The sequence below is a fragment of the Ambystoma mexicanum genome, chromosome 8 (assembly GCF_040938575.1).
Source record: "Ambystoma mexicanum isolate Mex_15411 chromosome 8, UKY_AmexF1_1, whole genome shotgun sequence".
Lineage (NCBI taxonomy): Eukaryota > Metazoa > Chordata > Amphibia > Caudata > Ambystomatidae > Ambystoma > Ambystoma mexicanum.
Genome location: NC_090929.1, coordinates 310,053,391 through 310,080,222, shown reverse-complemented (window position 1 = coordinate 310,080,222; position 26,832 = coordinate 310,053,391). Strand labels below are relative to the sequence as shown.

General features: G+C 48.1%; 1 protein-coding gene across 1 annotated transcript in view; it reads left to right on the top strand.

Moving 5' to 3' along the window:
• Nucleotides 1-26,832, top strand: part of LOC138471868 (ficolin-1-like) — a 507,702-nt gene that overhangs the window by 388,761 nt on the left and 92,109 nt on the right. The window lies entirely within an intron of this gene.

Sequence of the window (26,832 nt, the reverse complement as noted above, 5' to 3'; positions counted from 1 at the left end):
GAACTTAATCCTCGCAGCCACTGGGAGCCAGTGTAGTGATTTCAGTCCTGGAGAGATACGGTCCCTGGGCTTGAGGCCAAGGACAAGTCTGGCAGTCCTGTTCTGGATGCGTTGCAATGGGCCGAGAGTAGAGGCAGGCAGATTTACATAGAGGCTGTTACAGTCGTCCAGCTTCGAGAGAACCAGGGCTCTAGAGACAGTGAGCTTCTGGGGGAAGGAGAGGAAAGAAAGGATACCTCAGAGGAGGTGTAGCTGGTAGTGTGACTTCTTAGAGACAGCAGAGATGTGAGGAGAGAAGAAGAGTGTGGCGTCAAAGATGACCCCGAGATTTTTTGCCTTGCAGGTAGGAGCAGGAAGAGGGCCAAGAGAGGCCGGCCAGAGAGCTGCAGGGAAGGAGGGAGTGGGTGTGCCGATGAGTAGAATCTCAGACTTACTGGCATTAAGGCAGAGGTCGTTGGCGGCACACCATTCATGGATAGCAGAAAGACAGTCAGAGATGAGGGAAGGGGAAGAGGAGGCCGAGGGTAGTCTGAAAATGAAACAATTACTGTGGATTGATACTTGAATCCGTGCGCTATTCCCCAACCTATTTGCAAAATTAACACAAGTTAAACATCAGCAGCTGGAGTCTCGCAATCTGAGAACCCTCCACATGGGTTCACACTGTGGTGAAAATGATCAAATATTGCGATACTTTCTCTGCGCTTGATACTAATATTCACAAATTACTTGTTTACGCTGTACAAATCCATATGCAGATAGCATAAAAACAATAATAGTCCACACTGTGTGTTCAGTCCAATGTTGTCTTTATGTTGAAATTATATAGTTTGTGATTTATGTCACCAATAGCCGACACGTGTTTCGACCGTTGTGGTCATTCTTAAGGCTATATTGGTACAATTCGCCATAATCAAATGCACAATGATTCACAATAAAATAAACAAAACATTATATTTCATGTTGTCAAAAAATATTGAAAATAAAAGCATACCACACAGGTTGAAGTAGGTTTCGAGAGATGCAAGCCACCATGGAAATTCAGAATAAAGAAAGGAACCAAATATTTGATTACCAATCCAACACACATTATCATTCCTTTATGAACGATGTGATGCAAAAACTTGATTCTTTCAAAATCTATTTACAATGTCCTGTGACAACATTGGACTGAACACACAGTGTGGACTATTATTGTTTTTATGCTATCTGCATATGGATTTGTACAGCGTAAACAAGTAATTTGTGAATATTGGTATCAAGCGCGGAGAAAGTATCGCAATATTTGATTCATAGTCTGAAAATGAGCTGGGTATCATCCGCATAGCACTGAAAGTTGGGACAGAGAGCGGCGATGCGGTGGGCAGGAAGTGCCAGATACTTGTTGAACAGCCAGGAAGAGAGGTTAGATCCCTGGGGGACACCACAGGTAGAGAAAAAGATGTCAGAGAGGAAGGACCCCAGTTGGACCTGGGTGGGTCGATTGGAGAGGAAAGAGGTCAGCCACGCCAGAGCCTGACCAGTGATACCCAGGTTATCACGGAGATGGTTGAGCAGGATGGTGTGGTTGACAGTATCAAAGGCAGAAGAGAGATTGAGCAAAATGAGAACACATGGGCTGTTGGAGTCAAAGTTTGAGAGCAGGTCATCACGGATGTTCAGGAGAGCAGTTTCCGTGCTTCTGGCAGCTCTGAAGCCAGACTGATGGTCATGAAGACTACCAACAGAATCAGCATCGAGATTAAGCTGGGAGATGGCCAGTTTCTCCAGGAGCTTGCCCAGGAAGGGAGTGATATAGATTGGGCGATAGTTAGCCGGGCAGGAGGGGTCGGAAGAGGGTTTCTTAAGAAGGGGGTGCATAAGGGAGTGGTTGAGGGGTGATGGGAGGACTCCAGAGGCGAAGGAGTGATTGCAGAAGTCAGCCAGGGCAGGAGCCAAGAAGTTGATGTGGTCCTTGATAGTTTGGGAGGAAGAGGGGATGACCTGTTTTGATGAGCCTTCCATAGATCGGACTTGTCTCGAAACCTCGTCAGCAGAAAAAAGGGGAAAGGAAGATAAGGAGGGAGGAGGGGTGGCTGCAGAAGGGCCAGAGTAAGAGCAGGGAATAGAGGGGGGGAAATGATAGGAGGAGAGTGAGGACAGGATGTTCTGAGTTTTTGAGATGAAGTGAGAGGCCAGTGCCGTGCAGAGGGCCTGGGAGGGGACAGGAGAGGTAGAGACTGCAGCAGGGTTGGCCAGCTCCTTGTAGATTTTAAAGAGTTTGGCCGAATTTTTAGATGCTGCAGAGATGCAGGCTTGGATTAGGGCTCTCTTCTTGGTGAGAACGGAGAGCCGGTATTGCCTTTGGAGCAGGCAGCAGGCCAATTACTCAGAGGATGAACATGAAGCACGCCATTTCCTCTCTGCCACCCTGCACTTGCGTTTGAGGGTGACGAGATCCGAGTATCAGATATAGCAGAGTGGAGAGTGGAGGGGCTGTGTCAGGGTGGGAGTCAGCCGAAGCGGGAGGGGGGGCGAGAAGTTGGCGGTGAAAGCCTCAACAGACACGCACTTCATGGGTCGGATGACCGCGAAGGTGGGTGGCAGTGATGAAGGTGGCTTCGCCCGTGGTGTAGGGAAGGTGAGGTGGGAGGATAGGAGAAAGTGATCACTACAGGAGAGAGGAGTGGAGAGAGGGACAGAGAGGGGAAGGTGAGAAGAGATCAGAGCATCAAGAGTGTGCCCTGCAGAATGAGTCGGCCCAGACAGGAGAATAGAGAGTGAGAGAGAGTCGCAGAGGTCACGAAATAGTCCAGAGGGAGGACAGGAGGCATCCAGGTGGATGTTGAAGTCTCCAAGAAGGAGGAGTTGGGTGGTTGAGGCCAAAAGGGAGGAGGAGAGGTCCGCCCACTCGGAGAGGAAGGAGGAAATCTGACCAGGTGGTCAATAGATAGTAGCCACAGTAACGGAATGGCTAGGAGAGAGAGAGAGCCAGCAGACAAGGCATTCAAAAGAGGAGTAGGTCTGCGTAGGAGTGACAGAGGCACAAATCCACTCAGGGAAGATAAGGGCAACACCCCCACCAGAGCAGTTGGGCCTGGGCACAGAGAGGATCTTGTAGCCGTCAGGTAGAAGTGTGTCAAAGCTGGTGACAGAGCAGGTTGTGAACCAGGTCTCAGTGAGACCGAGGACATCGAGGTCAAGTTCTTCGAGAAGGCGGCAGATGTCAGAGGAATGTTTGACAGCAGAACGAGAGTTGAGAGTGGTAATGTGGAGAAGGTTGCCATCCTTGAAGGACTTCCGGGGAGGGGTACAGATCAGAGGTACGCCCTGCGGAGGTGTAGAAGGAGCCCGAGAAGGGGCAGAGAGGGAGGGAGAAGGCAAGGTAGCCGAGGAAAGGGGAGGGGGACAGCAGGAGAAGAAAGGAAATTGATTAGGCATGGGAAGCATCTATCTAAGAGGTGAAAGTTGGCCTGAGGGCCTTGGACCAGTACGGTCCCATTAGAGTAAACATTAATGATGACCTTGGAGGAGTGGAAGGAGGCCAGGAGGACATCCCAATGGGTGCCACCAATAATGGGAGAAGAGGAGAAAGGGGAGAGCACAGAGACCATATGAAGGGTCCATAGGTCAGGTGAAGGCACGACAAAGAGGATGTCGGTGAGAGTTTCCTTGGAGGCGGCACTAGTGTAGGTGTCAGTGATAGGGAGGTCTGGATTGGAGACCAGAATGTCCTTTTTAAACTTTTTCCTTCCAGATTTAGTGAGGAGAGCAGGATAGTCAATAGAGAAGCAATTAGAGAAGATAGGAGAGATAGAAAGCACCATAGAGTAGGGAGAGGAGCGGCGGGAGGTAGAGGGGGAAGACACAGGAGAGTGGAGGCGGCAATCGAGTAGCGCAGGACGACAGACCCTCAGGGTTAAAGAGCTCCAATGCTCAAAATAACCGGGGGAGGCCACCTAAGTATGAGAATCCTAAAAGGGGAGAAAAAGGCCTAGTTTCGCAGCGCAATTTTAAATACAGGTACCGTGCGTATTAAACAACTAATGAGAGACCGCCTAAGTATGAGAATCCTAAAAAGGGGAGAAAAAGGCCTAGTTTCACAGCGCAGATTTAAATACAGGTATAGTGCGTATTAAACAACTTTAGAGAGACCACCTAAGTATGAGAATCCTAAAAGGAGAGAAAAAGGTCTAGTTTCACAGCGCAAATTCAAATACAGGTACAGTGCGTATTAAACAACTTTAGAGAGACCACCTAAGTATGAGAATCCTAAAAGGAGAGAAAAAGGCCTAGTTTCACAGCGCAATTTTAAATACAGGTATAGTGCGTATTAAACAACTTTAGAGAGACCACCTAAGTATGAGAATCCTAAAAGGGGAGAAAAAGGCCTAGTTTCACAGCGCAAATTTAAATACAGGTATAGTGCGTATTAAACCAAAAAAGGTTAATGAGTCTGAGGAGGAGCAGGCAGGGGGGCGAGTGGGACAAATCAATGGATACTGGTACTGGCAGGCAACAGGCGTCCCGTGCGGACACCTGCAGACACAACAGGAGCCGCAGCCGTGGGAGCCGCCCTTTGCCTAAGGGGCCTTTAGCTGTGGGGGCTGCCGGGCAGGGGGCTGCCCAGGAGGTTCAGTATAAGACAAGAGTGCACTCAAGGGGAGGGGAAGGGACGGGAGTGGGCGGACAGGGAGGCGGGAGGGAGGAGGGGAACCAGGAAGAGGCTGCAAGGGGAGGGTGGAGGCAGCACAAAACAACGCGCTCGGAGCGCAAACAATTTTAAACAAAAACACAGAAAAACAAGTCAACTCACATAAGGCCCCACGGACCGGCTGGGGTCCAAAAGCAGCAGCTGGACTGCCGGCGAGCTGCTCTCACCCGCTACGTTCCAAAAGAGGCGAGCGGGGAGAGCAGCTGTTGGGTAGTCCAGAGGGACACCTGCAGGCACCAATCAGAGGGCGCGGGTGGGCGGGCAGGGAGGCAGGAGGGAGGAGGGGAACCAGGAAGAGGCTGCAAGGGGAGGGGGCACAGAACAACGCGCTCGGAGCGCAAACAATTTTAAACAAAAAAAAAAAAACAAGTAAACTCACATGAGGCCCCACGGACCGGCTGGGGTCCAAAAGCAGCAGCTGGACTTCCGGCGAGCTGCTCTCACCCACTACGTTCCAAAAGATCCAGTGGCGACTCTGCCTTCCAAGCAGTTTTCCCCCATTCACCCAGACTGGCTGTCAATCACACAGCAGGGTGGCTGTCCTGGCAAGAAGGACACCGAGCCAATCAAACTAGAGTGCAACTTGGGTCTCCAAGGAGACCCTGTGAAGGGGCCTCAAACCCCTCCCTCACATCCTGTCCACCCAGGCACTCAGACACCTAAGCAGGGCTTCTGTGCAGAAGTTTGCCAAAGGACGGCGCACAAAGGAACCAAACCACGAGAAATACCTTTACAAAAAAGAAATGGCGAATAAACCCAACCGTAACAAAATAAAAATAAAATGGGTCCATTGGGTTACAGCTCGAGGCTAGCCCCATAGCCTCTAACGTTACCGAGGCTATTTTCACAGCTCGCGGTAGAATAAAAATGGTAAATACCACTGCCACCAATCAAATCTTAGAGAAAGGGGAACAAAATAATGTTGCATGAGAAACAGACTAAAATGGATCACTATTAACTCTTCCAGTACTCTATTGGAAGATAGGTTGTACTGGGTATGTGAATTTAAAATGACTAGTAAAGTCTATGGCAACTTTACATGTTCTGGGAGATAGTAGTCAGTCCCAGAAAATGGAGTTTAGAGTGGAAAGTCTGAAAAAGACAACCCTGTGTCACTGCACTAAAGGTGCTGTGTAACACACAGTAAAAAGATGATGCTGTTTGTAAGACTCTATAGTCCATGAGCAAAAATGTACAACACACAGAAAAACACATGTAAGAGTGGGAACAAAACGCTCACACTCTTACCAGGTGAAAAAAATAAATCCTAAAAATCCAGCAAAGCTGCTGAGGGAGTCAGTAGGTAAGGGAAATTAGTCATTCTGGAGAATTCTCCCTAACACCATCAAAGTGGGCGGCACAGGAAGGAAGCCGCAGATACTCTTGCAAAAAAGAACTAAAATCAACGGACAAAGAGGACAACTGGAACTGGCTGGCAGAGGCATTGGTTATCACCAGCAATAAAACATAGCAGCCCAAAAACCAGGAACCCGAAAATGTTATAATCGGAAGCTGGAACACGAGAGGATTCACACATTTATTTGGGAAAAGAGACCTAAACCATGAATCGTATGACATGATCTGTTTGCAAGAAACATAGCTCAGGAGTGCGCCAGTTTTAGAGGGATATGCAATCCATCTGAATCCAGCAGTAAAAGGCTTAAAAGGTAGACCCACGTCAGGCCTACTGATAGCACTAAAACAAACAGCACATCTGAAGGTATTGTCAATGGAATATCCTAATCCTTACATCCAGGTACTGACGATGGAAGTAGGAGTGGATGATAACTTGAGACCTAACACACTAATAGTGTTTAACCTCTACTGGAATATGGCAGTTCCAGAGTCGGCAGACATTTTAATGGACATTTTGGATAAATCAATGGAAGCATAGACTGAGCCACTAATAATCCTGTGTGGTGACATTAACATCCATTGCTTTGATCAAAGCAAATTTTAATAAACGATTCACACGAATCAGCGATGCAGTCGGAAAAAAGAGGTCTGGCATGGCGAAAGGATCTGCTTTTACGAAATATCAACAGACTGAACGGGTATATTAAGGAAGACAACCCCGCAAAAACAACTTGGAAAAGGGGTTGCAAAGCCAAGACATTGGACTATTTTTTTACGTTTTGTAGTATCCACGCTCAAGTCAAGTCCTTAGAAGTCTTGCACACCAAGACAAGCAATCATAACATACTGAAGCTCATCTGCCTACCTCTGTATATATGGCGGGTGGAGGTCTATCCAACGAGGATAGGAGTGGAACCAGGAAGAAACAGACTGATTATCTACCCAGAAAGAATAGCTCAACTGACTAGCATGTTCACTTCCAAATCCAACCAGGCACTGGGGATGTCGTCTGGACAAGTGGTTGACTACCCTAAGTTTTTTATAGCCTTTGTCGAATCCAGTAACTCAGGCCCAAAAAGATCCTTTGCACATCAGCACACCTACGATAAAGAATTGCCAAAAAGGAAGAAGCTCTTGAACTCCAGACTCAAGTTTCTTACAAAGATGGAGTCAAAGGAGGGGCTGACCTTAAGTAAAAAATGAAAACAAAGCCATCCAAATTGGGTAATGCCTAGCAGGCACTGGCAATTGCAGCAGTATTCAGAAAGTATGCTAAAAAACAGCGCTTCTAAAAACACAGGTGAAATTTGGCAGATGATTAACTCATTCAATGCCCCTCAGGAAACTAACGAACGCTGTTCCAGCAAGTGTTTGGGTGGAACACTTTTCCTCATTATTTACATTTAACGAATTGGCATCAGGAGACGCAGGTGAAATCTGTTGTGAAGCTTGGACTATTCAAACAGATAAAGAAGATATACTGGCCCTTATTAACAAAGCAAGCAGCTCGTTAACCTTGGGCCTGGACGAAATGACCAACGTAATGCTGAGAAAAGACCCAGAGCTATGGGCCCCCTTCCTCGGGAACTGTTCAATTATATAAAAAGGTCAAGAATAGTCCCCTGGACATGGAATGGAAAACCTCTATTGTGGTACCCATATTAAAAAAAGGAGACAGGACGCTACCAGAAAAATATTGCCCAATAGCCCTTTGAGACGTGGCAGCAGGGAAGATCTCTGCTGCACTGATTCTAAAGGCATTGACAAGTTGGAGTACCAAATCTGGGAAATGTCAACAAGAGGCCAGCAGGCTTTGTGAAAGGAGTGGGGACAGCCCTAAACGACTTCTTAATTAACGTCTTTAAAGCAAGAGCTCTTGAGAAGAGGGACGTCGAAATCCACCTTGCCTTCATCGACCTAGCTCAGGGTTTTGATACGATCGATCGAGTAAAGCTTTGGGCCAAGCTAAAGGGGTGGTCTGCCCAGATGATATAACTTAAGCAATAAAAGACCTTTACTCAACCGCCTCTCTTAAAGTGAGACTGGATAGGAGTGGTCTCCTCTCCGAACCAACTGAGACACAGAAGGGACTGAAACAGGGTTGCTCTCTTGCCCCTGCATTATTTAATCCATTCATTTCAGACATCCAAAATACATTTAAATAAGCAAGAAGCTTCCCTCCGAAACTGGCAGGTGAAATACTGGACAGACTACTGTATTCTGATGATCTAGTCCTTGTAGAACAAACCCCGATTGGCCTGCAAAGACAGATTGAGGTGCTCCAAACGTACGTTCAGGAAAATGGTCTTATGTCATGTCCTCAGTCATGTCCTCAGGTCATTCCTTTGGCCATGTCCCGCCAACCACTCAGATAACCACCTTCTCCCAGTCACCTGTTTCCAGGGGCTCACGCAGGCATCCCAGTTTGGCTCGCGCGCTGGCGAAGCAATCGCCATACACCCTGCAGTCGCGCTTGCGGCCGTTTCTCCATTGGCAGTTGCCATGGAGATTAGGCAGCCGCTCGAGCAGGAAGACAAGTGCTCGTTCCGTTGCGACCCGATCACGTGACGTTATGCGGTCATGTGCCCCAGGCTCACGGTCACGTGATTCCATTCCGTGTCATGTGACCAGGAAGTAACCGTATTTAAGCCGGGCAGTGCTGGTATACCGCGCTTCACAGCTGTTTTCCTCAGAGACCCTGTTTTGGCTGAATAAACCCGCTTACCTGGCATCCTTGAATCTGGCTCTTGTTTTCGGACTTCTTGTGGATCACGTTCGGCTACGACGACTTCGGCTCTCCTGTTTCTCACGGCTTCTGACCTCGGACTGAATCACGGACTTCTTCTGGATCTTGCTCTTTGTTCCTCCACTGGATTCGGACTGCCTTTCCTGGCTTCATACCTTGTTTTTGCTCAACGGACACCTTTGGATTTCCCAGGCCGCATCCTTGTACAATAAATCATACTTCCCAGGTGGTAGTTGTCACCCAACTATCGAGGGACCACAACACTCTCCAGGTGGAGATTGGCTGAAAACATCCTGACCTATCCTTTAGGGTGGGTTCCTTGCCTACGTGAGTCCCGGAACCATCTCTCAGGTCCATCTTCCCTTTCATCGGATATCTGGTAAGACCCTGGCCATTCTTTGTTTTATGCATATAGTACCCTGCTTGCTTGGTATTTAATCATTGTATTTTTTACAGCTGCCTTGGGGCTCCTAGTACTTCGGTTCCGGCCTCGGATCTCTCCACCTGTGGCCTCAAAGGTTGCACAGGGAGTGATTAGCGATTCTCCCTGTGCGGCACTTGGGGACGGAGGTCTCTTATATCTTCACGACTATCAACGTATAACAGACTGTGAAGCCTGTCGTGTAAGATATGGAGGGTGCCGCCGAAGACCCCCTGGCCGCTGTCATCCAAGCACTTACGGTACTACGGGCCGACATGGTGGCTGCTAATACTGCAGTTCATCAGCGTCTCGACCTATTACAGAGCGCCCAACACCCCTTACCCGCAGATCCGGAACTCGGTGATGCCAATCCAGCACCAGCACCCCTTGCACACCCACTCCCGGCCCCCCTAGCACCCGTTCCGGTGGTTCTTCCCTCTCCCTTTCCTTTGGCCGCCCCTGAAAAGTTCCATGGGGACCCGAGGAAGTTTAGGACTTTTCTTAATCAGTGCAAACTGCATTTTTTGTGCCGGCCCCTTGCTTTCCCGGATCTTACCACCAAAGCGGCGTTTACTCTGTCCCACCTAGCCGGTACGGCTGCTGCTTGGGCAAACCCCCTGTTAGAAACAGATCATCCGGCCCTCTATGATTTTGACCAGCTAGTATCAGAAATGTCCAGAGTATTTGACACTAGATATAAAGCACAATCACATGATCTAGAATTGCTGGACTTGTCCCAGGGTAAGGGCTCCCTCATTGAGTATATCACACGATTTAATCAGCTGGCCGCTGAGACCTCATGGCCTGAAAGTAAAAAAGCGGTTGTATTCTACAGAGGGCTAAGCGACCCTATGAAAGACGCTCTAGCCATGGTACCATCCCTACCTGTTCAGTTTCCAGCTTCGGTGGATTTAGCTCTCCAAGTGGACGCACGGCGTTCTGAACGCAGGGCTGAGGCCGGGTTTTCCCAGACTACCAACTCTGCCGTTACTTCGTCTTACAATGAGTCCGGTGAACCTATGCAAATAGGGGGTGTTAGGAGTCCCATCACCTCAAGAGAAAGGGAGCGCAGAAGGGCTGAGAACGCCTGTTTTTATTGTGGCTTGGGAGGTCATTTAGTAAAGGAATGTCCACGAAAGCCCAAACCCAAGAAGCAGGATTTTCGCCCAGCTCGATCCTAGATGCGGGGGTAGGATCGAGTTCTCCATGCCCTTCCCCGGATATCACCCCGTCATTTGGTCAAATCAGGCCTATACAAGTAGAAGCCACCATACAGCCTGCCCCTGGTATCATTCATCCCGTACAAATCACTATTGACTCCGGGGCCTCTGGTAACTATATTGACATCACTCTAGCCCACACATTAAACCTACCTTTGATCAACAAATCCCGACCCGAACCAGTGCAAGCAGTCGACGGGACAGAGCTTGTTTCTGGCCCCGTCAAGCAGCAGACCGCCCCTCTCACCCTGACTATCCAATCAGTCCATAAAGAAACCCTCCACTTTGATCTAATATCCATGCCTCAGTTTGGCATCATCGTAGGAATACCTTGGTTACGGGAACATAACCCGCACATCGATTGGGGAACAGGACACGTACATTTTGAATCCGAGCTCTGTCAGACCTTTTGCCTACCTATGGACAGAGAAACGGACACCCCAGCATTGGCCCTTGGTGCTGTTGCCCAACTGGCAATACGGGGCGACGAAATTCCCCCTATTACACACATAGTGGGTTTAGTCACCAATCACATACCTATGGACTATCAGGATTACGGTATGCTATTCGATCAGGGCTCCTCCGAAGTACTCCCTCCTCACCGCCCATATGATTGCCCGATTGATTTGGTTCCCGGGGCGGTGATACCTTCAGGCCGTATCTATTCCTTGTCCCTGTCGGAGGATCTGACCCTCAAGGATTACATCGATAAAGCGCTGCGTCTGGGCCACATACGACCGTCTAAATCATCTGCAGCAAGCCCCATATTCTTCGTGCCCAAAAAGGAGGGCGATCTTCGTCCTTGTGTTGATTATCGTCGGCTCAATGCCGTCACTATTAAGAACCGTTACCCAATCCCTCTCATTTCTCCTCTTTTGGATCGGTTGACCCATGCCTCCGTTTACACCAAGTTGGATTTGCGGGGGGCTTATAACCTCGTCCGCATCCGAAAGGGAGACGAATGGAAGACCGCCTTTTGTACGCGGTATGGCCTTTATGAGTATACGGTCATGCCTTTTGGTTTATGCAACGCCCCGGCCACTTTTCAACATTTCATGAATGACATCTTCTCGGATATATTAGACATGTTTGTGGTGGTGTATCTTGATGATATACTCATTTTTTCTCACACTCTGAAAGAACACATACAACATGTACGGGAAGTGTTGTCCCGGCTGCGTAAGCATTCACTGTTTGTGAAACCCGAGAAATGTTTGTTCCATGTATCCAACGTGGAGTTTTTGGGGTTTAACATCACACCTGGTGGCCTAGCCATGAATCTCACTAAAGTACGAGCGGTCCTCGAATGGCCAACACCTAAAACCCTAAAAGCCTTGCAATCCTTTTTAGGTTTCGCTAATTTCTATCAGCGTTTTATCTCTGGGTTTTCTTCTCTTGTATCGCCTCTCACATCCCTTACCAGTCCTCTTGTCCCGTTCGAGTGGCAGGAAATACACCAGCAGGCCTTTGAGGCATTAAAAAACGCCTTTACCACAGCCCCGGTGCTCCAACACCCCGACCCTGACCAACCGTACGTTGTCGAGGCGGACGCCTCTTCTTTCGCATTGGGGGCGATCCTGTCACAAGCCTGTTCCACTACCGGGCGGCTTCATCCTGTAGCTTTCCATTCACGCAAGTTCAACCCTGCAGAAACCCACTATACCGTCACCGAAAAAGAGCTACTGGCGGTAATGGACGCTTTTCGTACCTGGCGTCATCACCTGTTAGGGGCCAAACACAAAGTTACGGTTTATACTGACCACAGAAACCTGCAAGACCTGGCGGCATTAAAATGCGTAAACAGCAGACAGGTCAGATGGCACCTGTTCTTCGCCGCTTTTGACTTCCAGATTAAACATCGTTCTGGCTCTGAGCATAGCAAGGCCGACGCTTTGTCCCGCTCCCCCGGAGGGGTTTCGTTACCAGTGTTCCCTGATACACTCATACCTCGGGGACATGTCGTCTGCACTTGTACACCCCCTATGACGCTATTGGAGGAGATCCGTTCGTGGGTCAAAAAACACCCCGACCAACTGTCGGAATGGGATCCCTCCTATCACAACGGTCTGCCATATGTACAGGACCGTCTAGTTCTCCCTACCACTGACACCAGAAACCTAGCCCTGGAGTGGTCTCATGACGCCCCGATCAATGGACACCCGGGCCAGGCCCGTACCCTAGACCTCTTGAAACGCTGGTGTTGGTGGCCTTCCATGAGACGTGACGTGGCTTGTTACGTGGACTCGTGCTCAGTCTGTGCTCAGGGCAAACATCGTAGGGGTCGTCCGTTGGGTCTTTTGCGCCCCTTGCCTTTGCCACCAAAACCCTGGCACACCCTGAGCATGGACTTCGTGACCGATTTACCCAAAATCCATGGTTATGACACTATATGGGTGGTGGTCGATGTTTTCACCAAGATGGCCCGTTTTGTCCCTTGCCGAGGAATTCCTTCTGCCCCTACCTTGGCCAAGCTGTTCTTTGACTCTGTTTTTTGTCTTTATGGCCTTCCATCTGTCCTAGTGTCCGATCGTGGCTCTCAGTTCACCTCCCGTTTCTGGCATGCCTTGGTCGCTCTGCTAGGCATCGATGCACGGTTCTCCTCCGCTTACCATCCGGAAACCGATGGTCAGACGGAGCGAACAAATCAATCCATGGAACAGTATCTGCGTTGTTTGTTGTTACAACAGCAATCGTCCTGGTTGCAGAACATCCGGTATGCTGAATTTGCCTATAACAACGCTACGCATTCTGCCACTGGTTTCTCTCCATTCTACACCATGTATGGCCAGCATCCCCGAGTCCTTCCTGTTCCCGACGTTTCTCCCTCCGATAACCCCGCCGCAGCCACTTGCGTTAGGGATATGGAGTCCCTCCATGCCCAGGTCCTCATTCATTTGCAGGAAGCGCAGGCTTCCATGAAGGCCTCCTCAGACGCTAGGCGCACCGTGGCCCCTTTGTATCCCGTTGGTTCCCGAGTTTGGTTGTCCTCCCGGCACCTCCACTGGAAGGGTTGTCGAAAGCTGTTGCCCCGTTTTGTGGGTCCCTATGTTGTTTCCCGGGTCATCAATCCGGTGGCCTATCGCCTGGTTCTCCCATCGTCCTGGCGGGTTCATCCTGTGTTCCATACCTCCCTCCTCAAGCCCTGTCCCTCCTCGACTCGTCTTCGCCCTTCTCCTGCCCCTGTTTCCCTGGATTCTCCTGATGTTTTCGAGGTCTCGGATATTCTGGGTTCACGTTTCCATAGGGGTCGACTGCAGTACCTGGTTGATTGGTTAGGTTATGGTCCGGAGGAGCGTTCTTGGGTCCCTGCCTCAGATGTCCATGCCCCCCGATTGGTTTCTCGTTTCCATCGGGAGCATCCTTCGTGCCCACGGGGTCGTGGGCCTTTGGGGGGGGGCTCTGTCATGTCCTCAGTCATGTCCTCAGGTCATTCCTTCGGCCATGTCCCGCCAACCACTCAGATAACCACCTTCTCCCAGTCACCTGTTTCCAGGGGCTCACGCAGGCATCCCAGTTTGGCTCGCGCGCTGGCGAAGCAATCGCCATACACCCTGCAGTCGCGCTTGCGGCCGTTTCTCCATTGGCAGTTGCCATGGAGATTAGGCAGCCGCTCGAGCAGGAAGACAAGTGCTTGTTCCGTTGCGACCCGATCACGTGACGTTATGCGGTCATGTGCCCCAGGCTCACGGTCACGTGATTCCATTCCGTGTCATGTGACCAGGAAGTAACCGTATTTAAGCCGGGCAGTGCTGGTATACCGCGCTTCACAGCTGTTTTCCTCGGAGACCCTGTTTTGGCTGAATAAACCCGCTTACCTGGCATCCTTGAATCTGGCTCTTGTTTTCGGACTTCTTGTGGATCACGTTCGGCTACGACGACTTCGGCTCTCCTGTTTCTCACGGCTTCTGACCTCGGACTGAATCACGGACTTCTTCTGGATCTTGCTCTTTGTTCCTCCACTGGATTCGGACTGCCTTTCCTGGCTTCATACCTTGTTTTTGCTCAACGGACACCTTTGGATTTCCCAGGCCGCATCCTTGTACAATAAATCATACTTCCCAGGTGGTAGTTGTCACCCAACTATCGAGGGACCACAACACTCTCCAGGTGGAGATTGGCTGAAAACATCCTGACCTATCCTTTAGGGTGGGTTCCTTGCCTACGTGAGTCCCAGAACCATCTCTCAGGTCCATCTTCCCTTTCATCGGATATCTGGTAAGACCCTGGCCATTCTTTGTTTTATGCATATAGTACCCTGCTTGCTTGGTATTTAATCATTGTATTTTTTACAGCTGCCTTGGGGCTCCTAGTACTTCGGTTCCGGCCTCGGATCTCTCCACCTGTGGCCTCAAAGGTTGCACAGGGAGTGATTAGCGATTCTCCCTGTGCGGCACTTGGGGACGGAGGTCTCTTATATCTTCACGACTATCAACGTATAACATCTTAAAATCAACACCACAAAATCAAGGATTTTCTAAATGGATTCCACGAATAGACACAACAGAGGCAAGCACCCTTGGTTTCTGAACAAAGAGAGGTTAATTAAAGTAACCTCCCTTACTTGGGAATGTGCCTGAACATCAGGGCGAGAGACACCCCACGAGAGATGATATTAGGAAGCAAAGTCAAGAACTTGGCAGCTCAGGCTCAGATTATTTAGAAAAAATACTTTCGTTCTACCGCATGAAGGTGGTTCCAATCCTCACCTATGGGGCAGAGGCTTTCTTTTCATTACTGGCTAAAGTGAGGTCAACCTTGGAAGGCCTATTTTGGAAGAGCGTGTTGAACCTACCTAGAGGAACTCCAATCCAAGCAATAAAAATGGAGCTTGGTGGGATTCCGGAATTAAGGCTGAGCAGGTAGCAGCTTGAACTCAGAGCTCCTGTCTCCCTGATTTCTGATATTCAAAGGATACAATGAATACAAAACAAAATTGATACTCTGGAGAATCCGGCCCCCAAGAAAACCAAAGATGACATGGAAGGAACACCCAGTGCCCAAGACATTTATTCTCTACTTCTGAAGGTGGCTCAAGTTGCAGGTGAGATGAAATCCTCTTATGCAGACCTAAATGTAAATGTATCTAACCTGAAGGAAGAATTGGGCAGGTAGAAAAGGAATCAGCAGGCATTTCAACAGAGATTGCTGGAAGCTACAGAGCTTATAATGAATTAAGTAGAGACCTTGAAGATATGAAATTTAAATATCTGTTTTTGGATTTCAAATAAAGGTTGCATAATCTCAGACTCATGGGTCTACCAGAAAGTGCAACTAGGGATGGTTAGCTAGAGGATATTTTACATCATGTTCTATCAGAGACTTATGGGAAAGCTATACTATACCCAGGAGATCTGGATTACTCTTTCAGAGTTGGAAAGCCAGACAGCACTAAACCAAGACAAATACTATTGGTTTTTACAAAAGTAAATGCAAAGGAAAGAGTGCTGAGAGCTGCCCGGGAAAAGGGTAGTGTTTTTATAATGATGTACAAATGCAGTGTTTCCCGATTTCCCAAATGAGCTAGTGGAAAAAAGGCAACTATACACAGAGGCAAAGAAACTAGCAAAGGAAAAAGACTTAAAAACATCACTATTTAAATTAGCAATTTTAAAACTTTATTTTTCAAATGGCATTAAGTCCACAGAGGATCCAGAAGAAGCAAACATATGGATTAGTAGTTATGGGACTCATGTAAATAAGAACCAAGGGCTTTAGACAGTTTACTTGATAAATATGAATGAGTGTGAATGTTAATGTGGTTTGATAGTTGTGGGGTAAATTGAGTTGATATGTGTCGAGGGGAATGCACTTATAATATCATAAAGTGTACACCTCTGGTTTCTTGATGGTTTTCTTTTACACATAACAGGTTTTTATTTTAATATTGACATTCTAAATTAAAAGGTATCAAATATAATTAGACAAAATGGCGCTGAATATTTGAACAGTTTAGAATTAACTTTCATTTTAAACATACCTGTGGTGGCCTTAAATGATGACAGGACGTTTGTGGTACTTCTAACTGTATTTACTGAGGGGTTCAGATGTCGGGTATACTATCGTCCATGTATGGGGCTTGATGAGTACTCACAGTTCTGGTGAGCTGCCTTCCAGTTACTTCACGAAAGGCAGGGTGTGCACAATGATGGCACGCTGCAGGCTTGCAGGGCACCCATGAGGCCTCCTATGGCATTGGACTTACGCTCCTGGAAGCCAGGTCCCATGGTCCTCCGGAACCTGTGGTCAGAAGGCTCTCTTATAAGGAGCAGCGCTGGGGCGGACTGTTCTCTGGCGCTCTGCCGACGTTCACCGAAGCGCGGGTCCTCGCGCTTCACGAGGAAGCGAGATCTCACGAGATTGCGGGCTCGCGATCTTGCAACATCTCCACAATACCTAAAGGTTCTCCATGAAGCGAACCATCTGTGAAAAAGTTTAGTAGGGTTGGACGGCACGCATCACATTTTTTAAAAACAAATCTTTTTATTGGTTTTAAGGTACAACTGTTTCAACATCAATAACACCCCCCTCTCTTCCTCTCCCCACCCCTTCCCCTTATTCCCTAGGACTCGAGACGACTAGAACATGACTACCAGCCATTTGAAATCAATACAGAGCTACACTTTTAGACCATATTAAGAATACAAATGTTATGGGGGCGCCATTGAAGCATATAGTCACTCTGTATTGGAGAACCGGGCCCCAGTTCAGTTGAAAGTTCTCAGTGGCTCCCTGCAGTTTACACATCATCCATTCCATTGTTACAAAGTGCCATACCTTTCTGAGCCATTGGAGTTGTGTCGGGGGTGTCTGTTGCTTCCAACCTTGGGCTATCACCAGCCAGGCAGCCACCACCAGAACCATGATCACCTTCCGCTGGCTTCTGGTGTGCGTTTTTTGTGCGGGGTCCCATATGCCTGCCAGCCAGACTCCGTCCCCAAGGTTTTCCGACCCTTGGACCATTTTCCCAGCTTGGGCCTTAACCTCGTTCCAGAAGCATGCGATGTTCGGGCAAGCTCTCCAGATGTGTCTCCAGTCTCCTTCCCGGTGACATCCACGCCAGCATAAAACATCCATTTCAGGATACATTTCTTTCAGTCTCTTTGGTGTTAGATGCCATTGTAGCAATACTTTTTGCCACATTTCCCTCAGGAGAATGGATCTTGTGTCAGTGTAGTGACGCTTCGCCATACCTCTTCCCAATGCGATCGCAGAATTTCCATCGCCAGCGTCCCCTCCCATCTCCTCGTGTATAGCCATCTAACCTCTTCCCCTTGCGAGTTCAGGTGGGCGTACAGATTGGATATCAGTTTGTGCATGCCTGGATCTGTTATCATATAGGTCTCAAATTTCGTGAGGTCTCTCGTTCCAGCTTCTTCATTGATCAGGGTGGATAGCCAGTGAATCAATTGAAAATATCGGTACCTTTCTGCTTTTGCCACTCCCAGTACTTGGACACAGTCTTCAAACGACCTAAGTGAACTGTCTTTGTACATATAGCCAACCCTTGTGCAGCCTGCCTGTTTCCAAGGTGTGAAGGCCTTCGGGTCCATCCCCGGTGGAAAGTCAGGGTTGTGGAAGAGCGGCATAAATGGGGATGGATGTTTCGTCAAGTTCCCCCTCTTTACTGTCGAATCCCACGCATTGAGAGGAGCGCTCAGTATCTCACTCAGATGGGTATTCGTGTGTCTGTGCCTTTTGTGGGACGACAAGAGGTTTGAGAGCAGGCCCCCGGCCACAGCTGTGTCCTGTTTTGTCCATTTAGACTGTGGGGAATCTGCCACCCACTCTTTGATGACTCGCAATTGCGCCGCTTCGTAATACCTCTTGAAATGTGGGAAAGCCTGGCCCCCCTCCTTCACTGCTGCTGTCATAGTAGCCATTGCCACCCTCGGTCTCCTGCGCTGCCGCACATATGCGGATGTCATCTTGTTTAGAGAGCGAAAGAAAGACCTGGGGAGCCTAATTGGGAGGGCTTGGAAGTTATAGAGGACTTTGAGGTGATTCGTCATCTTAGCCGCTGAGATGTGCCCCCACCACGAGTTAGATAGTGGTGTCCATTTTGTCAACAGTTTTTGGAGGTGGGTAAGCAATTCTGGATAATTTGCCTTGTACAGTTGCTGGATCCTGGAGGTGACTTTGATTCCAAGATAAGTTATACCATCCCGTGCCAGCTTCACTCCTTGCTCCTGGACCAAAATAGTCGCGGGGTCGGCCGACAAGTTCAGAACTTCTGATTTGCTTTTGTTTATTTTGATGCCTGAGATGGCTCTGAATGCCTCCAACTCGCTCATAAGTGTAGGCAGGGATCTGGTGGGGTCCATCAGAGCCAACAGCATGTCGTCGGCAAACGCCATGGTTTTGTGTTCCAGCCCGAAAATCTGCACTCCCTTAATTCCGTGTTGTTGTCGTATCCTCGCTAGGAGGGGTTCCAGAAACAGGGCATACAGAAGGGGGAATAGTGGACACCCTTGCTTAGTGCCTCTCATCTGCATGGCAATTTTGGACAAGAAGCTGTTGACGGCGATTCTTATGGAGGGACTTTTGTAGTTTGCCTTTATCATCCTCAAGTAAGAGTCTCCAAAGCCCATGTGTGCCATCGTACGAAAGAGCTGTGAGCATTTGACTCGGTTGAATGCTTTTTCAGCATCTAAAGCTACTAGTGTAGCCTCTATACCTGCATGCTCGGCCTTTTCTATTATATGGCACACTCTCCTGGTGTTGTCCGCTGTCTCCAGCTCCCTGATTGTACCTAGAAGGTTCGTGGAGACCCATATATAGTCTATTCTCGATAGCGAATTGGGTACATAAGAGTAGTGCGTGAAGCCCTGCCGTTCCCCATTCATTGTTCGCCAGATGTCGTGGAGGGAGAGGGAGCCGAATGCTTCCTTCAGTGCCTCCGAGGGGGCTTTTGAGCCTTCGCTAGTTCTACCCGTCCTATCCTGGGTGGGGTGCCAGGCCAGGTTCAGATCTCTTCCCAGTATAATATCTCCCGTCGCAAATTCTTCAAGCATTCCCAGCAATTCCTACACCGATGCCAGGGTGATCCGCCTCCCTTGCACCGTGATGTTCAGGAGGACATATCTCCCTTCCTTGTCGGTTCTGTAGCCATGGATCTGTGCTTTCAGAGTGGCCTTTAATGCTACCAGAACCCCTGCCCTCTTTCCCTCCGCATTTGAATGGAAAATATGTTTCGCTCCTTTTATCTTCAAACGAGTTTTTTCACTTTTCTTTATATGTGTTTCCTGGTATAGTAGGATGTTTGCTTTCTGCTTCCAGGCTTGTCTGTCCAGTTTGGCCCTTTTTATGGGGGTGTTCATGCCCCTTACATTCTGCGAGAGCACCGTCACTGGGATTTTATTTATTGTATTCATAGAAAGGTTGATGGTTGGATTCTGTGTGGTCGCCCCGTTTTCCAGTTGCGCTCTGTGTTTCGCCAAAAGTTCGTCTCGCCGTCTCTAACTTGTAAACTCCCCTTATTCCCTGCCCCCACAAAAAACAAACCCCTGAGGTCAAAACCGGGTTGCTACATGCCCTGAGACGAAGTGTCCAGTGCCCCTGGTTCGTAATTCCCCTCATAAGCACATAGTGGGGAGTCCTAAACCCCACTAGAGATTCCATTAGGTTTCTTCCGCTTCCTCTCCTCGGCCTGCTAATAGTCTTTCGGGCGATTCAGCTGCTTCCTTCTTTTCCGGTTGGTGTATGCAGCGGCGATCGTTAAGTTATTTTGAGTTCATAGTTGGCATTGGTGTGCCCTGTGGCTGACTACGTTTTCTTATCTCTTCCTTTCTTGTGGACCGTCTCCCACCCCTCCTGCTGTTTTGGCCCCCTGAGCCTCCTCTGGGGTTTCGAGTGTGTGCCCTCCCCTCCACTCGGTATGCCCAGTATCCTTTCTCCTTCTTCACAGGAGGTGATCCTGTGTTGGGCTCCCTCCCAAGTAAGCAGGAGGCCGAACGGAAAAGTCCATTTGTATTTCACCTGGGCCGCAGATAGGTGGGGAACTACCGGGCCCATCATCTGTCTTTTGAGAAGGGTGGACTGAGCCAGGTCCTGGTATAATTGCACTTCTTGACCAGTCAATCTTATCGGGGTGCCCTGTCTGGTTTTTCTCAGCATCTGTTCTTTCTGAATGTAAGACGTTATGGCCACCAGCACATCCCTGGGCCTTGTTCCCGGCTCGGCCCCTCTTTTAGGGCCCACTCTATGAATGCGGTCAATCCCTACCCCCGGGCCCTCCTCTTCGGCCAGGATCTCGGCAAATAATTGCATTACCATCGACTTCAGGTCTGTCTCACCCACGGTTTCCGGCAAATTTTTGATTCTCACATTGGATCTCCTTGATCTATTTTCAAGGTCCTCGCATTGTTGTTCAAGGTACATGGTTGTCTGGGCTACCCGGTCTAGTGTTTCTTCGGATTTTAAGGAGTCATCCTCTAGTTGCTGCAGTTTTCTTTCCACTGAGTCGGTTCTCTCCCCCAATTTGGTTACGTCCTGCCTGATTTCCTGGATTGATTGGACCATCTCACCCCTCAGAAGCTTAAATTGCTCTTGAACAGAGTTGAGTAGTTGGGATTGAAGTTCTTTAAAACACATTTGCATGTCCTCTTTGTTCGTTAGACTTCCCTCCATCTTTCCTTGGGTTGAGCTGGAGCCTAGCGGGGGGAAGTCTTCCGGCATAGGTGTGAGATCGTCTTGTGTTCCCCAAAGCTGTTTTAGGTTTCTACCCTGATTTCTCTGCGAGGAGGACTGTACTGTGGACTTTGACCGTGATTTGGACATTTATGCACCTTGTCAGACCTGGTGGTGCTTATCTGTGGGGGGTTCTGAGGGCTATCCCCAGGAGTCCAAGGAGAGTCCTTGATTGCAGTACTGGGGCTATTGCATGGCGCCACCCGTGCAGTGGGGAGAGCTGGTCTCTGTCATCAAACTATTTCTGCTGTGCCTTCAGGTTCTGCGTGCCGCCATACCAACAGCCACCGAGGGGGGTCTGTGACACAACGTTACTCTTGGGGTCCCTAGAGTGTGGCCACCAGGCAGTATGTCTTATTTATGGCCCTATCTCTCCACTTTGGCCCATTGTGTGCGTTATTCCTCATATGCTTGGGGGGATGGGCTGGCACAGGTCTGCTGTCCCCTCCTGGGCGTGAGTGAGTTGATCACTGCGTTGCGGTGCGTTCTGTAGTGGTGGTTATCTTCACCTGTGGCCACTGTCGTAGAAGGCCTGCAGGTCGCCACTGCCGGTACGCGAGAGATATTTCTGCCTCGGTGTAAGTGGCGAGGTCGAGCTTCCCAGTGTCGGTTGCTTGGGTACAGGCTTACTTGTGCTGTTGACTGGGCCCCGGCTTGGCACACTCTTTTGGAGTTTCCCTCCTGGGGCTGCTCCTTCCACTGAGCCTCCGCTCAGGCCCTGCGGTGTGCGAGGGTTGCTGGAGTTCGGAGGGGTGCGCCACTCCCGCGCAGCTCTCACGGGTGTATCGCCACGGGGCCCCGCGCCCCATGCTTTTTTGGTGCTGCTAGTGATCGGCGGGGCTCCCAGAAGGCCCGAGCGGCTCCCGGCAGTCCGCTCTGGGATGTTACTGGGTTTATTTGTGCCCCAAGGGGCTACAGCGCTGCTGTAGGGAGGGGGTCCACCTGGACACGGGTCCGATCTCTTCCCGGGGGACCCACCTCTTTTCCTGCTGGTCTGTCCGCCGCCGCAATCCGCCACCCGCCACGATCACCCCTCTTCTTGGGGCTCTACCCGGCAGATGCGCCGTTCTTTCCCTGCAGGGGTGCGCGGTCACTTGTCACTGCGATCTCCCCCCCTGCGGGCCCGGGGCACGATCCTCAACGGGTGGAGGACCGGTGCCTTCTCCTTTGATGCTGCGCTGCCTCTCGCTGCAGCGGCCTCACCCTCCAGCGGGCACCACATACGGCGCAGGCTCGCTGCTGGTCCGATGCAGTCTTTCAGCCCCGGGCTACTATGGGTCTTGCAATCCCGTTCTCCCAGGGGTTACACTGCTGCCATTCCGCTGTCATGCTTTTCTTCTCGGGATCGCCAGATATGCTGGACTGATGGGCTGATTGTCGTGGCCTTGAGAGGAGAGACGGTTAAGCGCGTCCTCACTCAACGGCCGCCATCTTGGAATTATGCATCACATTTTTTAAGGTTCTTTTCTTTAGAGTGGAAGTAGAATCATAGGATTGTTGTGGGTCATTTCCGGATTTACAAAGGATCTGGGGCGATTAAAACACATTGAGGTTAAATCCAAAGCACACATAGGTATGTACTGCAGGTTTTAAAAAGATTTTGTGTTGTGGGGCCAGTTAGGGCAAGTATGGGTGGCGGGTGGATGGTGCAGAACGAATTGGTCCATCCGTCACTGTGGCAGTCTTAGCTTAGTACAGATTTAGAAGCGAGGCACCCTCTGCGACTTTAGAATAGTAGTTAGAATAGTAAACCTTTTTTTAAACCCATCGACCTGCATGCAGTCCGCTTAAATGAAAATAAAGATTTAGCATTGCTCACAAGAAATGGTAAATGACAGCCACACAACTAGACCGAAAACGTACTTGGAGCAATCAGGCAGAACTCTATGTAAGTCATCTTTCGATAAATGTCATGAAATCCCATTAAAACCCAATTCATACCACAAACCTCACAAACCTCTTTGTGGCTATCGGAATTGGCCTTTAATACACTCGGCACTATCTGCATTATCTAATCCTCTCTGTCATTAATGTGGAGTCATCTTTAATTCCTTGGCTCTGGCTTTGGTATTTGGCATGTCTGTATCCTAGGAAAAAGAGTATCCACTAACAACGAGTCTGGATATTGAATGACTTTGCAATTGGTCCAGTCTCTGATACTTCTAATGGCTAGCTCACGGGTTTAGCGCCAAGCTCCAGTTGTTTGGGCACCCGAGTTGACAACTTATTAATGGGTGCCCACAAACAGCATGACATATGCCATAAATAATGAAATGGACTAATTCCCCACGTGAACTACTACTAATAGAGATACCATCATATGCCTTATTTTCCAATGTACAGCCATCACATGCTAGAAACCCTTTCACGTGTTGATGTGCAGCCTTGTATGCTCGATACACTTACCGCATGCCAGGAGCACCTTCTTACACTCAAGTACAGCCTTGCAAACTCACGCTCAGCTTCATAAACCCACACCTAATCGCTCTATACACAGGCTTTTCCCAACATGCTCATATATCACCAAATAGCTAGACTCAGCCTCAAACGTCTGCAGGCAGCGTTCTGCTCATTTATCAGAAACACCAGCATATGCTTAGATTCAACTTGACATGCACAGCTAGAACCTTGTCACAGACCCATAGGTCCCATGAAAGATTCATAAACCAGAAGTAGCCTTATGCGCCTGGGTTCAGCTTAACATGCCCAGGTACTGCATTGTCCAGTAATGCTCTACATGCTATGGCAGCATCCACATCTCACCCAGAAAACTGGCCTGCCTGCTTCCTCATTTCAGTGCTACAGCACAGCCAGCTGTGCAAACCTTCCTCACATTCGCAATGGTGAAGGGGGGATTTTCCACTCAATCCTTTTACTCCACAATACCTAAATCACCCATTTCACCCCTTTGCCCCAAGTACCTGAAATTCCATGAGTATCACACGCACGCAATCAAACCAAGAGGTCATTATGAATAGATGTTTTATTAATGACCCTCATTTAATGCATTGCGATTGAATCTTAGGGACATTGCGTTTTCGTCTTTTAACATCATAGCGCAATTCTCGGATCAATATTTTAAGCAAGTGTGTGGGCATCCTGTATCTGTTTCTATAACTGCTCTGTGCTGCTCTGATTTTAATACTTATCACCATAACTTGCATCTTGATGCAAACATAAATATATAAATAGGTATGTGCTTTGAACTCCAACAAGGAATCGATTCCAGCATACACTTTATTCCACAGTCCCGTGCAGAGGGATATGCCCTAACCCTATGAGCGCACCTCCCACTTCTTGGAGCCCACTCCACTCATTCCGGTTCTGGATGTGATCCTCTGAACTGCCTTTTTGGTGCTTTTGGTGCCGTTCCAGACCTGAATCTGGTCTCATAACATGTTTATTCCACTTCCTAACAATTGGGGGTTCTTTCTTTTAAAATGTGGCATTGTAAATGTTTAAAACGATTCCAGAGTGATGTGAACTGTTTCCGACGCACTGAATTCTTAAGAACTTGCTAATTAATTTCCCAGTGGCCATTCTCGGTTCACAGTCAAAATCTTAGGGCCTGGCAAGAAACCACATATGCCAACACTGGTGGGGATTTGGAGACAGATCAATGTATCTGACATAAGAGGCAAAGGTTGGATTTGGAAAACCTGAGAAAATCCCATAATACCACCTGAAGAACAGGTTTTGATTAAGGGGTGGTGGCTGCCAGTTTTCACTAATCCTCAATCTCTTGTTTCCCCCATATGAAATAATCACACCACTACATCTTTTTTTGAGAACACGCCAATTTCAATATTGGGAAGCTAAATTATGCCAATTTTAAAATCAACATTGGCCTGTAAACATCTTTGTTGATGTTAGATGAAGGGCAGGAATAACCACTGACATCTCAAATTGAGGGTATTGGTTTCTTTATTCTTTATTCATAACAAGCGCCAATCAATGTGATAATATCTCAGGGCCTCGTGGACCTACTGAATCACAAGGCACTCCAGCTCAACAATCGCCTCCTCTAAATTTGAATCTGTAATTGGTGTGTGGCAATCCCCTGGGCAATGGAATTATAATAAACAGGCCAGAGGGGGCTTATAGGGAGCTGTTATGTCCAACAATGAGGGAAGAATAGAGAACTTTAGCAGATTAGTCCCATGGGCGAAATTATGCTGATATAGTTAGAGATGGATATGCAGAGGATATTACGCATTTAACATCATTCACAACCAATCTTTAATTGGGAAATTAAGATTTCCATTCATGAATGTTTAATGCCAAGAGACAATATTTCTGAGCTGCAGAGGGGCATTCATCCATTGGAAGAACCTTCCAAAACAAATATGCAAACAGTTCTCTAGTGACAGTAGCTCTTTACATATATTTTAGATAAATGAAGCTGAGAATACACTCTGTACATGGATTATAAAAGAACTGTAAGCAATATTAAGGACAATTTAAAAAGGTGAAGGATGATAAAGGGGAAAGGGGCTCGTGCGGAGATTCTACTTGCCATGTAGTTAGTTATGCCTGTTTCGTTAAGCTTACAAAAGAGGTTGAAAAGGGTCAAATCATGTGAAAGGAAGGTGCACATACAAGTATGTAGGTGATGATCTAAGTCATCGCAATTCAAAATGAAAAGTGGGAAATTGAGCAGAAATATGATTCTGGGAAGGATATAGGATCTTTTAAGCAAGAAACTAAAATTAGGAAAGATAGGGAACATTGTTGGAAAGGGGACCAAGTGAACTTATCATAATGAAAAATTGAATTAATTATTAGGGAGAAGAAATGGGGGGGGGATTAAATACATTGTTTAACCATAATAAGGCAAATGTGGTTAGGAACTGGTTTGTTAGCATTGAATAAGGATAAAGGGAGGGTGTTGTTCTTTAGGGTTAGTAGTGCAATACATTTAAAGAGACTGCATTGACTCTCAGGCCCTGGTTCATAGATTATTTGCGCTGAAAAAAACTGGATTTGTGCGCCATTGTGCCCGCACATCCCTGTTTAAGAAATGGGGATTTGTGGGCAGAATGGTGCACACATCCAGTTTTTTTGATTCAAATAATCCATGAATCAAGGCCTCAGTCTAAGGTCCGTGTTGGAGCATGTTTTTGAAGTTAAGAAACTTTTATTTTTGTTTTCAGTTAGTACTGGTTTTGAATTATACTTGGGGAAGTTTACCTTAATACCACTCTGCTTGGAGGATATTAGGGAATCCGCGTCGAAAATGGTAGTTCCAACAACAAATTGTACAGATTTTCTGATTGTTGTATCATGGAATCTTAATGGGATAAATAATCTGATAAAGAAGAAAAATATACTGTCACATTTAAAATACCTGAAGGCAGACATTGTAATGTTACAGGAGACTCCCTTAACGGATAACAAGGCAGATAAGTTGGCTGGAGCTTGGGTAGGTCAGGTGTTCCACTCCTCTTATTCTACAAACTCAAGAGGTGTCGTAATCCTGTTTAGGAAAAACTTCCCAGGAACAATCTTAAGCTCCAAAATAGATAAAGGACGGATGGTAATAATTTCAATTCGTGTACAAGACATGGTGATGACATTATGTAACTTTTATGCATGTATCTGACATAAGAGGCAAAGGTTGGATTTGGAAAACCTGAGAAAATCCCATAATACCACCTCAAGAACAGGTTTTGATTAAGGGGTGGTGGCTGCCAGTTTTCACTAATCCTCA